Source organism: Caretta caretta, chromosome 3, assembly GCF_965140235.1.
Source record: "Caretta caretta isolate rCarCar2 chromosome 3, rCarCar1.hap1, whole genome shotgun sequence".
NCBI lineage: Eukaryota > Metazoa > Chordata > Testudines > Cheloniidae > Caretta > Caretta caretta.
This window is the reverse complement of record NC_134208.1, coordinates 166,411,118-166,428,013: the sequence shown is the minus strand read 5'-3', so window position 1 is coordinate 166,428,013 and position 16,896 is coordinate 166,411,118. Positions and strand designations below refer to the sequence as shown.

At 41.6% G+C, this 16,896-nt stretch overlaps 1 pseudogene; it reads right to left on the bottom strand.

Annotated features, from left to right (window-relative positions):
- Nucleotides 1-16,896, bottom strand: part of LOC125633748 (spermatogenesis-associated protein 7 homolog) — an 87,971-nt pseudogene that overhangs the window by 7,705 nt on the left and 63,370 nt on the right.

The following is a 16,896-nucleotide window of genomic DNA, read 5'->3' as shown; positions in this document are numbered from 1 at the left end:
CAGAAATTCATTTCCATCATCAGACTATTCCATGATGGGACAAGTGCCATCACTCTGCAATGGCTCAGAGACCAAACCATTCATCATTCGCACTGGTGTCAACCAAGACTGTGTCATTACTCCAACACTCTTCTCCATTTACCTTGCTGTGATCCTGATTCTCATTCATGACCGCCTTCCTGATGGAATCGGGATTGAGCATTGTATGGACGGTGAACTCTTCAATCTCTGACGTCTCCAAACAAAATCTAAGATCACAAGAATAGGCATCACTGACCTTCAGTATGCAGATGACTGTGTCATTCTCACGCACGCACACACACAGGCCAATCTGCAAAGTCCTAAATCTTTTTGCAGATGCCTATCACAGCCTGGGTCTCTCTCTCAACACCAGGAAAACCAAGGTACTCTACCAGCCCTCACCTGCACAAACTACTCTTCGTATTCCACAAATCTCCATCAGCGGAAAACCCTTGGAGAAAATGTGGACCATTTTCCATACCTTGGCAGCCACCTCTCCCAAAGAAACAGCATTGACACAGAAATGGAATACAGGATACGCTGTGTCAGCACATCCTTTGGAAGACCACTCAAACAAGTCTTCAATGATAGGGATCTACAAACGGGCACCAAGACCTTGGTTTACAAGGCAGTTGTCACCCTCACCCTTCTCTATGAGTGTGAGACTTGGGTAATCTACAGAGGACATCTCAAGTGACTGGAATGGTTCCAACAGCGCTGCCTCTCAGGATCAGCTGGGAAGATCGACACACTGACATCAGCGTTCTCTCTGCAGCCCACATCAGCAGTATAGAGGCACAGGTCATAAAACTCCGCTGGGCTGGCCGCTGTGTATGTATACCTGACACTTGCCTCCTGAAGCATGTACTCTTCTCTCAGTTAAGTCAGGGAAGAAGGGTTCATGGTGGGCAGCGGAAGTGCTTCAAAGACGTATGAAAGTACACCTTTAAAAAGGGAGGCATCAACCCAACAAACTGAGAAGACTCAGTGTGGAACAGAACACAGTGGCGCCACATCATACACCAAACCACAGCTCATTTTGAGGAGAACAGACATTCTCATGAGACAGAGAAATGACAAAGGAGGAAAGAAAGGGCACAACAGTCCAGCCAACAACTATGTCTCCTCCAAGATTACACCTGTCACTTCTGTAGAAAAATCTGCACGAATCGGGCTCCTCAGCCACTTAAAAACCCATCAGTGAGCCTCCCTTGGCAGACATTATCCTCGCATCAAGGGATAGCCGAAGAAGACGACATGACTGATTGTGAGGGTTGGCACCTCTCCCTTCTCTAGATGGCACCTCACAAAGATCAAGGCCTAAACATGCTTGCAGATAAATTCTCTCTCATCCTTACAGACAAAACACCTTCTAGTTAAGGTGCAGGGCATCAAGTAGAATAGGAGAGGGCAGACTTACATTAAAGTACATTTTGTCATGCTTGGATTCACTGAGGGCAAACAGGGAAGTGTGGTTTATCAGAACCTTCCACAACCTTCATTATTAGAAATGTAAACAGTTGGCTGGGCATATTAGTTTTTTATCCTCATTAATGATTTAATAAGAGAAGTCAAGTGGAATGATGCATTGTATACTCTAAAGAAAAAAGCATTTCTATATAGATATTAATTTATTCTACCTTTTTTGTTCTTGTGTTGGGGAGAAAAAGCTCCCTGTGCAAAACCTCTTGCTCTGAGGCACTTTATTACAGAAGACTAAATGTAGCTCTGTGTTACTTTATCTAGGCTCTGAGAAACCAATTAAAACCAGAACTGGAACACAGAGCCATCACTATAACAACAATGCATCTCACCATTTTATGCAATAGCTCAGTCCTACGAATAGACTCTGAGAACATAATGTCTGTTTACATCTACTCTACGTTATCAGGAAATAGGAAGATCACTGCAAATATTTCCCATTTTGTTTCTCAGCTGTGTGTGTTATTGGCGATTCTATTACAAAGTGTAAAAGCCAGGAAAGAAAAAAAGGACAAATCAAAGGAATTGATTTCAAGAATAGCATTATGGCCTTCATCTTCACAAGTCCTCCAATACTTCATACTGATTATAAAATTAGTCACAATTTCTTTCTTCAGATGAATAAATAAGAAGAAATGCCAAGTTACTTACTCCTTGTGGTAACAACTTCTAATCAAAATATCATTTGTAACTTCTTGAAGAAACTGAAGGTATTTCAACTCTTCTTCTCTATACAAACATGAAACAGACCATCAGCATCAATATCCCCAGACAAGATAGGGCTTTGTGTTTTATTTCCGTCCTTTTTTAAAGTAAACAGAACACAAACCAACTTGCAGTACTAATGAGTGTGATCTTATTTCAACAAAGGTGGCTTTCATTTTTTACTACTGATTGCATTTTAAAGGCTTGTCTTCATTAGGTAATCTTACTGTGTTTCAGTACAGCTTTGAAGAGTCAAGTTAGCAGAGTTCACACTGGTCACCATATTATCCTTGTCTACCTGACCAGTTTACTGTAAAGAGAGACAAACCCTAAGAGGCTTTGTTAAAATGTGAACAAAAGTTCAAAGGTATCTAGTAAAGTAAGCTTATGTGCCAACTCAGAGCATGGACAATGCACCCTTTCCCAGGGATGCAGACAGGAAAACAGCTTTTGGGGATGTCCCTGCTCCTATATGGAGGGCTTGCTGTCTGCCAATTGTTCCTATTTGCAAGAATTGTAAATATGCTGGCTGTTCTGAGGTATAGGCCTTTCTTTCTTTGATCATTGCTCATCCAGGAGAGCAGTTCATGCTAGTCAGTGGTCCCCCCACACACCCCCTCCCTTTATCACTCATTCTTATCTTAGCATGGTGCTTTTTCCAGGCCATTGTCAATATTCTCCTACTGCAATGCCAATACCACTGATTTTAACATTCAAAAGAGAGGCTTTGTTTTATTTGCAGCTCTTGTTTAAGGACTGATTTTATTGAGCAATCCTATGGATGAAAACATTTACTGAAGAACATTCCCAGAAAGTTCTTATTTGGCTGGCGTTCACAGTGATTACAAGACATTTCTAATAAAGAATTTGGTCAAGATTTTCAGTAGTGACTACTGATTTTTGCATCCAATGAAGTGAGCTGTAGCTCACGAAAGCTTATGCTCAAATAAATTTGTTAGTCTCTAAGGTGCCATAAGTACTCTTGTTCTTTTTATTGATTTTTGGGTGTCCCCACTTTTGGGTGCCCAACCTGCAAGAGCTGGGGCCTGATTTTCAGAGGTAGGGAGCTTTGAACTTTCTGAAAATCAAGCTTCTTTAAAATGTTTAAAGTTGGGCACCCAAATATTACTTCGAAAAATCTTCGCCTTTTATGTATAACCTATTTAAGAAAAATAATAGCAACATCCAGGGGTATGGTTACTGTGAGATAATCCCCCATCTACATGACAAAAATCTGTATCATTTGTGTCATCACTTCTGCTTACTGTATTGTACCCGTTTCCTGGTAGTTAAACAAGCTTTGGTGATACGGTTTCAATTTTCTGTTAGCTTCTTACTTTAAATATTTCAACAAACAATAAAAAATAATTGAAAGGGAGAACAAATAATTCACTTACTTCTCCTTAAGTTGTGATCTTAGAGAATGAGGAGTTTGAGGCTTCAAAAACCACAATTCATGTTCCTATCATTTTCAAATGAAGAGAAATAAGATTCTTTAATACCGCTATATTAACATTTTATATTCCCAATGAAATTGTCAGGGGAAAACTATTTGGGCTTGAAACACATATAAGAGCACTCCAGTTCTGTTGCTTTTACACAGCAGCACACTGAAGCAACAGACCGATTCATACACAGTAGATGACTCAGTGGCATATGAAACCCCCGGGAATGATAATCAGTATGAGCAAAGTACAGGGGAAATATATCATTTAAAGCAGAATGTGTCTATGTAGATAGAGAAACAAACATTCACAACCTGATATGAAGGATACAAGCACTACAATAAATTGAAATGGCAGGTTTCGAGAAATGGAGAACAGTTTAGGAGTTTTCTAAAATAATTTCAAGACTTTTTTTTCCAGGATGCATCCTAGAATACATTTCTTTATCTATAAAAGAGAGTGTGAGAAAGTGGGAATTTTTGTATTTTTTTTAAATGAAGCTGAGGTATGTCTCAGTTTCCCCTATGTACTGCAGCGTTACCTAGGGAGTAGAAAGGGTTGTTTGCTTTCCATAAAGGCTCAGAGACTTGGGGCTGAATGGCTCCTAGCTGTCTACGGTTTGGGCCCCATATCAAAGGAGATTTTGAGGTGACAGTGGCAACTCTACTCAGCGGGACTTTGATACCTGGCAACCAACAACCACGGATGGCCCACTTCACTTTAAGATGGCCAGCACTGTTTGCCCATTTGGAGAACAAAGGACTGGGAAGATGCTGGGGATGGTGGGTGAAGGTTGGCTGCTGAGGGTTTCTGGCACACACCTGAACTAGCACAAAGAGAGGGACAGGGCTTTGAGCTCTGCTGACCAAGATGGACTATGCTGTAACTTTCTTTCCTCTATGCTAACCAAGGACTTCCTATGCTGTGTTCCAGTCGACTAATAAACCCTACTGTTTGACAATGCTGGCTGAGTGTCCCTGCAGATACTGGAAGAGGTGCCTTGCTCCCTAAGATTGTACAAGTCTCCCTCAAGTATTTGCCTCAGCTGGACTCACTGAACAGAGCTCACGTTGTGAAGCAGGAGTCTGAAGGACCTGAGGTCCAGCTTAGAGAGGTGGTGAAGCTGCATGGCTTCCCCTGGAGGAAGAGTGAGACCCCCAGTGGGTCTGGCTCTCTGAAGGGGTCCTCCCAGAGATTGTTCCAAATCCGGGGCCATAGCACCAATCCTTTGGATCTATGACAGAGAGACACAAAACACTAATGAGGAAGGGAGTTGTATGTGACACACCTCTCACCGGAAGGTGCACAAGGGCTTAGCAGTTGGGACCAGGGTTGAGTTTAAGGAGGGTGCAGGAAGGTTTTGGCAAATGAATTAGGGATATGGAACGGCCCAAACTCCATTGCATTCCTGTGTGCTTAATGTTTCAACAGAGTGCTTCTGGGCTCCTAATCTTCGGAGTGGAGGGCATCAGGAGGTCAGCAGGGCCAAGGGGCTTCAGAGAAAGGACGGTTAGTAATGGGGGATGTTGGCCAGCTAGGACAAGGGAAAAGTTCACTTTCAGCAGAATGGGCTTGTGCATTCTCAGACAACCAGGGCATCTGGGTCCAATCCAATCCAATGCATAAAGCATCTTCATCATATTGCAGGAGGGATGAGACTCTGCATTTTTTATATCCCTGAACTAAAACAACTGCCCACTGTGTGAAGCTGTGCTAGCTTACCATTAGAGCGGCTTTGTTTAGCAGTACATCTCCACTCATCAGTCTTATCTAACCGCTACATTACAAGATGCATACAATGCTATTGTCTCACAAGGATTTAGAAGCATCTACTAAAAATACCAGTCCTTGCTCTAATGAGTTAAGAAACCAAATTCAGTAAATGTTCCTCATTTCCCAGAGCTCTGTGAGTTCCTTCCTAGCTGTGAATTCTATTTTCATCAACTTGGCAGAGAATAAGATTCACTTCATTACACATACACTGTAGATACACTTGGCTTTTGATTTGAGATCACTCTTGCTGTCTTTGAAAATCCTTTGGAACTCTTCAGAGTACATGCAGTCCCCACTGCCTTTGCAATATTCAAGACTGGCCAAATGGAAAAGAAATAGGGGACGCTCTGCAAGATGGTTTCAGACTTCTTGTTCGCTGTTCTTGTTCCCTGTCACTTTGACATCTCAAAAGCAAAATAAATATAGGATAGCGTTTGACATTAAGAAAATAGGACTTGTAGAATAGAAACAGAATTGTGCATTTTCCCATCTGATAACTAACTATATTAGTCTAGTTTCACACACAAATATGCCTTCACATTCATTCCCTGCGTAAAGAACTCAGGGTGCTGGAATATATTGAGCTATTATTTTTATATACCTCAGAGCCTAATTTGTGTTTTTCAAAGAACTCAGTTATTTTAGCTGTTTCTATTGTAACCACACACACCTATTGTCATTATCTAGCCTAACATGCTAGATTCCTCAGATTTCTCACTTCTCAATAGCTTACATATCCTGTTTAAATAAATGAAACCTTATAACATGATTCAAGTTTGTCACTCTCCTTTAGCTATGTCCCATGAAGCCCCATTATGTTATCAATTGTTCTAAAAGCACATTACACTCAGAACCAAGTCAGCTTTTGTCTCTGAATAGTGCTGCCATATATTTTCACCTCATACCAAATGGGTACAATAACCTTAACTGGATGCCGCGTGGAGCAATCTGCATCAGATCTCAGATGTGCATCTTCTACAGAGCTGAAAGATTAAATGAAAAATGCTCAATAAAAATGACTGCAGTTTTAAATGATTTTCTTGGAAATGAAATCATTTAATTTTTAGCATTAATGTGCAAACAGAAGAGAGAAGTACCCCTTTTCTTCCAGTATTTTACCTGCATAACTCTCTTGGCCTTACACTGTATGTTCCAGTTGATCTAAGAGATGGTCTTCCAGGTGAGATGCTCTTCATTTTGTGGGGAGGATTATAATACCTGTACCTTGAAAGAAAAGATTGACTTGATGTCTTTAAAATTTGGGGGGCAAAAGGCTGTTTTTTTTCTGTGAACCAATCAGAATGTTTGTCAAGGAGGTCGCCACTATATGTTTTCTTCTGAGGGTCTTGAAATGTTGTCTTCCTGCTGCAAACCACCGCACACAGGTGAGCCTAGCTATGTGGTGTAGTGGATAGTTTGAGCATATTAGATCTGTGAACAGGAGTCTGAGACAAAGCTTGCTGAACAGTGTCTTGAATAGTCTCTCGTGCAGTTAAAACGGGTGATGGAATTCTTGAGGGGGGTTTCTGAAAGGGTACAGGTGAGCGCTGTTCTTCCTGAGTCACGGAGCAGACTTTCCCACGTGGTGCCAAATACAGGCGACTCTTATCCAGCCACTGCAGTTCAGAGAACAAAACAGATGAGACACAAATGCCGCAGCTTACAAAAGACAGAGTGTCTCTAACGAATCCGTTTCACCATAGTGTTCTGTTTAAGAATGATTAAGAGGAGGCTCACTGCTCCAGAAGGAGCTCTACATGGCCTTGCGTCACAATGACTTCCAGAGCTCTGGGGACTGCGATGGAAGCAAAGCTGCTGTGCCACCCTTACACCTGGTCATGGCCTTGCCCCCAACTCTATGCCCTTTATGGAGGTTAAGGCTCATAGTAACACTAGCTCTGGAGAGTCACTGCTCTCCCTCAGCTCAAGAGCTCCTGGTATGCTGGGCCTGGCTCAAGGAGAGGGATCGGAAGAGGGGAATGTCTCTTCCTTCTCCACAGGCTTCTGTGTATTCCTGCTTGTGGAACTGGTGCCCCCTGGAAACAAGCTCACAGACTCTCTACCAAAACAGAATCCACTGGGACTGCATCATCCACTTTCTGCCTTATATACACATGCAGGTGTTAGCACAACTGGTCCCCAATGTTTGAATTCAAATAGGAAGTCATATGCTGTCTGATTGCTCTAAACATAAATGGTGAAATCCTGGCCGCACTGAAGTCAATGGGAGATTTGACACTGGCTTCAATGAAGTCAGGATTTCATCTGTCATGTGTTGCTTACCCCTTACATAATTCAGATGCTTGCAACACGCTTCATGGCATAACTCCATGAACAGAGCCAATGGGAATTTGAAGGATGTAAGAAATGTAACTTCCTTGTACAGTTGTACTGGAATGAATAAAGTACTGATTTAAGTCAAAGCAGGAGTTCAGGTTTGGTGGTGCAATGGGGTTATTATGCTAACCTTCCACCTCTTCAGACAGACTGTATTGTCACAGTTAAGATTTTAACATCAGGGAACACCACCAGATCCTCAAGTCTGACCTACTGTATAACACAGGCGATAGAATGTCACCCAGTTACCCTTGTGTTCAGACTAAAGCATATCTTCCAGAAAGGCACACAGCCTTGTCTCATCCAAGTTCCAGGTAAACATTTGTCATACCACAAACAAACGAACGAAAATTCCAAACCTTCTAAGAAAACCCGAACCTCACGATGTACTTGCTAAGCAATTTCTGCTCAAGACAGAGTCAGGGGCTGGTAGTAGAACTGTAGTGGGCTTGCAGGTTAGAAGTGAAGTCCTTTAGCAGAGTTTGGTGTGGAAGATTTCACAGCACCTACCCACAGTGCTACAAGTCTCTGCATGCTTTGGTAATTGACAGTTAAACACGTAGACAGATTAAGCAAATTCTATTTGTCTTCATTTCTTCCTGAAATAATGAAATTACTGTATGGTGAATGGCACAACTAGTTGAAAGACTGTATTCAAAGAGTAATCATCAACGGTTCCAGCTGTGAGTACATATCAAATGGGGTCCCAGAGGATCTTGGGTCCAGAACTGTTCAATATTTTCCTTAAAGACTTGGATGAAGGAGTGGAAAGTACGCTTATAAACTTTATGGCCAACGTTAAGTTGGGAGAGGTGCAATCACTTTGGAGGACAGGGTTAGCATTCAAAATGATCTTGATCATATTGGAGAATTGGTCTGAAATCAATAAGATGAAATTCAATAAAGACTATTGTAAAGTACAACATTTAAGAAGGAAAAAATCAAATGCTCAGTTATAAAGTGGGAAATAACTGGCTAGGAAGTAGGTATGCTGAAAAGGATTTGGGGACTGCAGTAGATCACAAATTGAATATGAGTCAATAGTATGATGCTGTGACAAAATGGGCAAATGTCATTTTTGGATGTATTAACAGGAGTGTTGTATGTAAGAGAAGGGAGGTAGTTGTCCTGGTCTATTCGGCAATGGTGAGCCCCAAGTACAGTGTCCAGTTTTGGGCATCAAAGGATGTGGACAAATTGGGGAGAGCTCATAAGAGAGCAATAAAAATGATCAGAAGTTTAGAAAACATGACCTATAAGGAAAGATTGAAAGAATTCGGCATGTTTAGTCTAGAGAAGAGAAGGCTATGATTGGACAAAACAATCTTCAAATATGTAAAGGTTGTTATAAAGAAGATGGTGATCAATTGTTCTCCATGTCTACCGGGGATAGGATGAGAAGTAACCAGCTTAGTTTCTAGCAAGGGAGATTCGAGTTAAATATTAGGGATGAAAATTTGTAACTGGTCACTTTGCATTGATGCTTGGGGCTAATGAGTCAATATCAAAGTTGGAAAACAAAAATCAAGTGCCATTACATGTTAAAGAATCATTTGAAATAATTCACTTGTAAAAAATTAACGATGTACTTTCCATCACTGCTATGAGGAAGGACTAGTTTTGTAAGAATACATTTTCAAAAAGAACTAAATGTCAGTCATTTCCATAGCATGCACACAAAAAATACAATAGCTTTTTCTTGTATCATACTTTATAGAATCATAGAAATGTAGGGCTAGAAGGGACCTCAGATGCTGAGGTAGCATTATGCATACCTAGACCATCTCTCACACATATTTCTCTGACTTGTTCTTAAAAACCTCCAGTGTCAGGAATTCTACAACCTTCTTAGGTAACCTGTTCCAGGGCTTAAGTATCTTTCCTGGGCTGAACATTAAAACACCATGGCTCAAATGAGCAAACGTGTGTTTCAGGAAGACCTATTTTGTCAGTGATGAGGCCAAGTAAGGATTAGAACAGTGAGATGAGTAGGTTGCAGTAGGCATAAGCTGTAGCTATCATCAAAAATGACTAAGGCAGTGTATTACAGCTTGTGTCAAAAAATCATGGTGGTTTAGTTTTATTCAGCATGAGAGTAGCAAAGGGGCTTTGGGTTTTTTTTAGTTTGTTCCCCAAACTTAAATCAAATATTACTCCTGATTTAATAAACTATGTTAAACAATAATAATACAGTTGTTTGGTTAACACATAAACAAGCCATAGGTAATAAAACTGCATTTAAAACTGCACTACATGCCTTTCAGACTACAGCCATTTGAGAGAAAGCTTGTGTCTCCTTTGCATGCACTTCAATGCCATCTTAATGCAAATGTACTCAGATCCTACAACAACAGCCAGCAAGGAATATGCTTACCTTCTACTGTTTCGTGGAAACACTCCTGCAGTTAAATTTGGGGGCAGAAACTATCCATACAAGTTCCTTCTTATATTTTTCAACTGCTTTGACAAGTCTTTCTTTTTTTTGCTGATCCCTGTCTGTACATGTGAGAATGCAAAAGGAACCGTTACAAGGCTAAGCAATGGTCAAGTGACAGAATATTAGTATTTGCCCCCCAGGTGATATCACCTTCTCTTGACACCCACTTACATACAGAGATGGCAAATCCCCCGTCTTCGGAAGGTTTCATCGGCAAGTTCACTCAGTTACTCCCCAGAGCTCACCAAAAAAGCATTGTATTTGGGGTGAAATTCAGCCCAGAGCCTTGCATGAGCCATCTACACTGAGCCAGCTCCATGAGCCATCTACGCTGGGGAGATTTTGTCACTGGACAGTGAATAAAAACTGCACTTTCTAGTCTCCTTCTCCACTCAATCTAAAGTGGTCGAAGGACAAGGGTTTGGAGAAATGGATGGGAACTGAATTAGGCCAGAACGGAGTGCTTTGAAAATCCCACGCTTAAAAACCATATATTAGAAGGAATTGGGAATCAAATGAACATTGAAGTCTGTGGGAGCAGATTTAAGCCTTCACTGAGTACTTTTGAAAATCCCATCGTTAATGTTATCTGGTCTTTTTAGCTTTTCAAAACTATCAGCGGACACAATAATTAATCACCAAAGGTCTGACTCAGCTCCCACTGAATGAAAGTCTCTCCACTGATTTAAATGGGAGGTGGTTATGGTCCAAAGTACAGTAAACAACTTCCTGATACTTTGTATATCAACACTGCTCCTCAGTGACCTGTTATGATGACCATTCAGTGAGCTTAATGTGAGGTGATCCATTACTAGCTGAAACACAAACGTGTTTGTCAATTGTTGCAGTCTAAGGTTTGCAGTTTCTTTGAGGATCACCAGTGACAACGGTTTCAGATTTCTATGCAATCAAACAGACATACATGCCATGTCAATTTTTGTATTAATACCTACCTGATGAGCTACTTCTGTCATTTATTTGTAAGGTTAGAAGAATTTGATATTCATTGATAATTTTGATGGATAATATCAGTGTTTATTTTTAAGCATTTTTTTCAATTTTTATCTTTTTAAATTTTCATGGTTGCAGATCATTATAGGTTTTAAGCATTTTTTTTTTTAGTTTTTTAATCACTCAATCTAAATTTTCACAGTTAGTGACAACAGACCAGGGGTGGGCAAACTACGGCCCGCGGGCCACATCTGGCTCACAGGCCCGTCCTGCCCAGCCCCTGAGCTCCCGGCAGGGAGACTAGCCCCCAGCCCCTCCCCCGCCATTTCCCCCTTCCCAGGAGCCACTCCGCCTCACGGGTAATGCTCTGGGGGGGTGGGGCGGGGCTGTGCGCTCCTGCAGGGCAGTGCGTCTAGCTCCGTCCAGGCCACACACAGCATGGTAAGGGGGCCGGGGCTGGGCGGTTGAATAAGGAGCAGGGAGTCCCGGGGGTCAGTCAGGGGACAGAGAGCAGGGGGTGGTTGGATGGGGTGGAGGTTCTGGGGGGGCAGTCAGGGGACAGGCAACGGGGGGGAGGGTTTCGATAGGGCGTGGGAGTCCCATAGGGCCTGGGTGTGGATAGGGGTCAGGGCAATCAGGGAGCAGAGGGGGCTGGGTAGGAGGTGGGGTCTAGGGAGGGGGTGGTCAGGGGACAGAGAGCAGGGGGCTTATATAGGGGGTGGTTCACAAACCACTTGCATTCAATATTATGTTCATTAGCATTTAATACTGTATGGTCATCAACATTATGCATTAACATTTGGCATGAATGCCCACCAGTGGAAAGTCATGACTGGCAGCACTGCAGCTTTAAGGAAGCTGAATGGATTTATTTGATTATCCATAACCCTGTTTTCTTATTAGTGTGAAAATTAATAAAAGCAGGGGGCATACGTGGGGCAGCCTGTTTTTCCTGTCACCAGTCCACTACGGTAATAGAACGCGGTTACAGTCTATGAAAACAAGTACACAACTTACACTACAACAGCTTACTTTGCACCTTAAAACTACAAAAGCAAAGACATCTTGCGTTTAAAATGCCACAGACCATTGAGCCCTTTTCTCCTTATGCTTTGAATGTAAGACCTATTTATGTAGCTATCTATAGCAACCATCTGCTTACCTTGCCTCTTTTTCCTACTTTATCTCAGTAGCTACTCTATCAAGTTACCTTCCTACTAAATCTACATTGAGGGAGAAATCCTGATCCTATGACATCAATGACAAAATTCCCATTGACTTCAGTGGAACCAGGATTTCATCTCAAATGTGTCTTCCATGTGGCATCTGAGCATTGTTTTTTAATTTTCTAAATGAAAGGGACATATCTGAATGAGTTGTGATATGTAACAAAACTCTGTCTCTTTATAACGTTATTTATATTACAGTAACATTTAGGACCTCTCACCGACATTGTGCTAAATGCTTCACAAACCCATGATAAGGGACAGATCCTGCCTTGAGTTTACAATCTAAAAGAGAAATAACATACAAAAACCAGAAACATACAGAGGTGAAGTGACTCTCCCAAGGTCATGTAATAGGTCTGTGGCAGGAACAGAACTCACGTTTCCTGACTGTGACTAGACTAAACTGCTTGCACATTATAATTAAAATAAAAATTATATAATGAGGACTAATTGTGCTGGTTGCTGGGCAAACACAGATAAAAGCTCAAGATATTAAACTCTGAATGATAGTTACTGAACATTTGTTACTTTTCCCGATGGGTTTTATAATCCTTTTGCTTTCCATTGATCTGAATAGGATTTAGCATTCTCACCATGTTCTCAATAGGATGATGCTATGATCGCACGTCCTTGCAAGCCTGGAAGCCAGGTTACAAGGCTGAAGGGAAAACTGATTTCACCAATTTTAGCTATTGTTCATAGCTATCACTTTTTTCAGTGCACCAAAAACCCTTCAGCCACTTTAAAGAGCCATTCTCAGCCAGTCTATGCCCAAAATGATGCCTATTACCAAATTGCCTTTTGGATTCTAAACATCTAACTGCTTTTTAAAAAAATCAACTATTTCTTCTACAAGAAAACAGAAATATTACTTTTTGTAGGACCTACTTTAGAAAGTTTTTAACACTTCTGCTTATTCAGCAGCAGCACTTCATGCTGAGTTCAATGACACTTTAACAAGGCATTGACCCACTCCTGCAGTAAGCTGGTGGTGCTTTGGCCAGGTGTAACGCCTTGGCTCTGACACACCACTACAGAAATGCACTGCGACTTCTCTCACTTCAAAGCAACGTGTGATATCAAAAGACACCTGTCAGGAAATCTCCTGGGCTGGCTTTTCTAGCCATTTCCAGCCCTCTTCCCCAACAGTCAACAGACTGTTTTTTCTAGTCAGCAAGGATGCTGCTTACACACCTCACCCGCACAAAGCCATTTGGAAATGGCTGGCGTGCGTGTCCAAGCTGCCTGACAACTCCCACAATGGGCCCCCCTTGCTTTGCTCACTCGCCTACAAGCCCTCCTAGCAGTGCCCTCTCCAGCTTTTCTCTTCTTTCAGATGATCCTTCCCATCTGTATCTCTCCCTGTGCTCCTTCTCCACATCTCATTGCTCCAGTACTGCTAAAGCCCTCATACCCACACTGCCCTCTCCAATTCACTGTGCAATGCTCTTTGCTCCCCACCTTTCCTGCACTCCCCTCCCATGCAACAGTGTGAACTGTCTCCTGGGCAGAAAAGGAGGAAAAGAAAACACAGGAAGCTGACTCCAATTAACTACTCTCTCTGAGGCTGCTGGGAGGGGGAGCGGTCTGGGGTCTATGTAAGCCAGACCCAGCTCATTCTAGAAAGAGAGGAGAGGAGGAGAGGCAACACTTAAGACTGAAGGAGTGCCAAGGGGAAAACAGTTCTGGAATGAGGCAGGAGAGACAAACCCCTTAGGGAAAAGGTATTGAATTTGGGGAGAGCGGGGCAGAGGCTGGGGCCTGCCTCCTTAGGAGACTTTGGACTTGGCTGACAGATAAGAGAACTTTTAGGAAACTGGGGCTAAAGACTTTAGGTGTGGATGATGGTGTTTTGGAACTATGTTTTCTGTAGCTTGTTTTTTTCTGACCATTACAGAAAGGGTTGGGGGAAGTTATCCTGGCCTACCAGGCAATGGCTTGGTGACATTTGGAGCTGTGGGATTTGGGGTTTAGCAGGAGCACCAAGTCACCTTGGTGATTGTCTACCAAAGTCATCATAGAATATCAGGGTTGGAAGGGACCTCAGGAGGTCATCTAGTCCAACCCCCTGCTCAAAGCAGGACCAATCCCCAATTTTTGCCCCAGATCCCTAAATGGCCCCCTCAAGGATTGAACTCACAACTCTGGGTTTAGCAGGCCAATGCTCAAACCACTGAGCTATCCCTCCCCCTCAGTCCCTGGGGCTGGTGAGAATCCAACGGTTCACCCCTCCAACCCAAATGTGGTAGCACTGCCTACTTTGTCATCATAGATCACTATTAAATTTATCAATGAAAGGGTTAAAAGTGGAAGCCCTTTTTGCTTCCATCTGGTTATCACTTTTTTTCAAACACAACATGCACCAGTTCTTTTCAGGTTATGCAGTAATGTGCTCTTTGAGTGTTATCTACTATCTTATCAAGCTCAACTGCTCAAGCTATTTAGGTTGCACTGCTCACAAGCAAGAATTTTCTAAGGACAGTAGGATCATCTGTCTGTCTCTACTGCTTTCATATAACCATTGTCAATGCCAAAGAATTAAAAAAAAAAAAAACCACCTGTAAAATCTATATCCCAAACCATAGTTGTCTTGTTTCTTTTATGGGAAGAATAGTGTAAATCCATGGAAATCACACACTTGGAACTAATCTAACACGGTGGTGAATCTGGCAAAACAGGTTTTGATTTTATCATATTTCTAGCCTCCTAAACTGTAAGAAACTGGTAAAATCTCTTACAGCCACATTGAACATCTTCCTCTATTCCTTGAAAAGGGGTTGGTGTGAGGGGAGGGGGGGCCTCAGTTGCCAGTTTTCCCTTGTGCCCTGTACTGATCAAGAAATCAAGAACCATTCTTGATTATTCTTGAGAACAAAATTTCATATCACAAAGTTGGGATATCAAATGATGCTTGGTGTTTTTGTTTCTTTGCTTTTGGTTTTACCAGTTCCCTGAGTCAACCAGTCCTGCGTCCATCCATATGCAATGGAAATGTGCATCTCTACTTCTGGAAATAACTCCTTACTCTAGTTGAGTGGTGCCACTCATTCCTGGCTTTAGGAGATGAAAATACTCACTGTTTTCTCAAATTTCCTTGGTTTCTGAACATATTTATTTATATCTGAATATATGTGCCGTGAAATAACAAATTTGGTTGCACTGTTATTCCATGAGAATAAGTTAACGATCCAGCTACATGATGATGAAGATGATAGAATATACAGAAATAATATTTAGGTATAAGTTTGGCTGAAAACTGATAAGAAGGTGTGGATTCTGGGTATTCTTGACAAGCATATCTTTCTGTGTCCTTTGTTTGCTTTTTCTGAAACGTTTGATAAGACAAAACCAAAAGGAGATGGGGATAAAATGCAACCCAAGATCTATTAGCATGTAACTGGTATACTGCAAAAAATGGAATTGTAAAAGCTGCAGTACCATAAGCACATGTGATTTCTTTCAATTCTGTTAAGTACAGAAAATCTGCTGAAGTTTACTTTGCTTTGACAATGGCATAGAGAAGTCCAGTTAAAACAGACTCAATACACAATGCTTGTGGTAGTATTCTTGATCTCTGTATGCTGAAATGGTACTAGTAGAGTGTCATTTCTCAACAGAGATTAAATAAATGTATATCTTTACATACACTCTCAACTATCACTATATTGGCTCACTGTGAGAGGAAGGATGGTTTTGTGGTGAAGGCACTGGTGTCCGAGTCAAAAGATCTGAGTTCAATTCCCATCTGAACCCTAGTCTTCTAGGTGACGTTAGGCAAGTTAATTAACCACCTTATGCCTCAGTTCCTCATCTGTTAAATGGGGATAAGATTTCCTTTCCCCCACTCTTTGTGTCATGTCTCTTTGGGCATTAAACCCTCTGAGATTGCCTCTGCCGAGATATAGGTGCAGCACCTAGCACAATGGGGCCCTCATCTCAGCGGGAGCTTCTAGGCATTACTGTGAAACTTGCAGGGAAAAGAACCAGTTGAGTTGATTGATCTAGCATAGATATTTGACTATAATATAGTAAACTAAACTCTTACATGTGGTTGTAATCTCACTCACTTCATTAGAACTCTGTCTTTGGTACACATGCACACTGTTTTCATAACTCATAAAATTAAAGAATTATTAAAACACCTGCACTACAAATTTTATAGAGCATTAATGGGTGTGTGTGTGTGTGTATATATAAACAAGTTAATTCTCACAGACTGCTGAATAATCCATCACATTTTCCTACATTTATGGAGACTAATACTCCTACATCCTACAGGGAAAAGGCTCGATTTATGTAATTGATTAATATAGATTACCCACATAGGCTGCAGCTCTCTTGTGGAAAGATACTGCAATTTTGTATTTATTTGAAATATTTCCTTTTAACTGCTTAAGTCAGAGCTAACAGACGGAACCCAGCTCTTGTTGCTCCACTGGTACCTAGAAGTGGAGTTATATATATGTATATAAAATACACTCACACTGGACCTGATTCTCACTTCACTTATACAGAC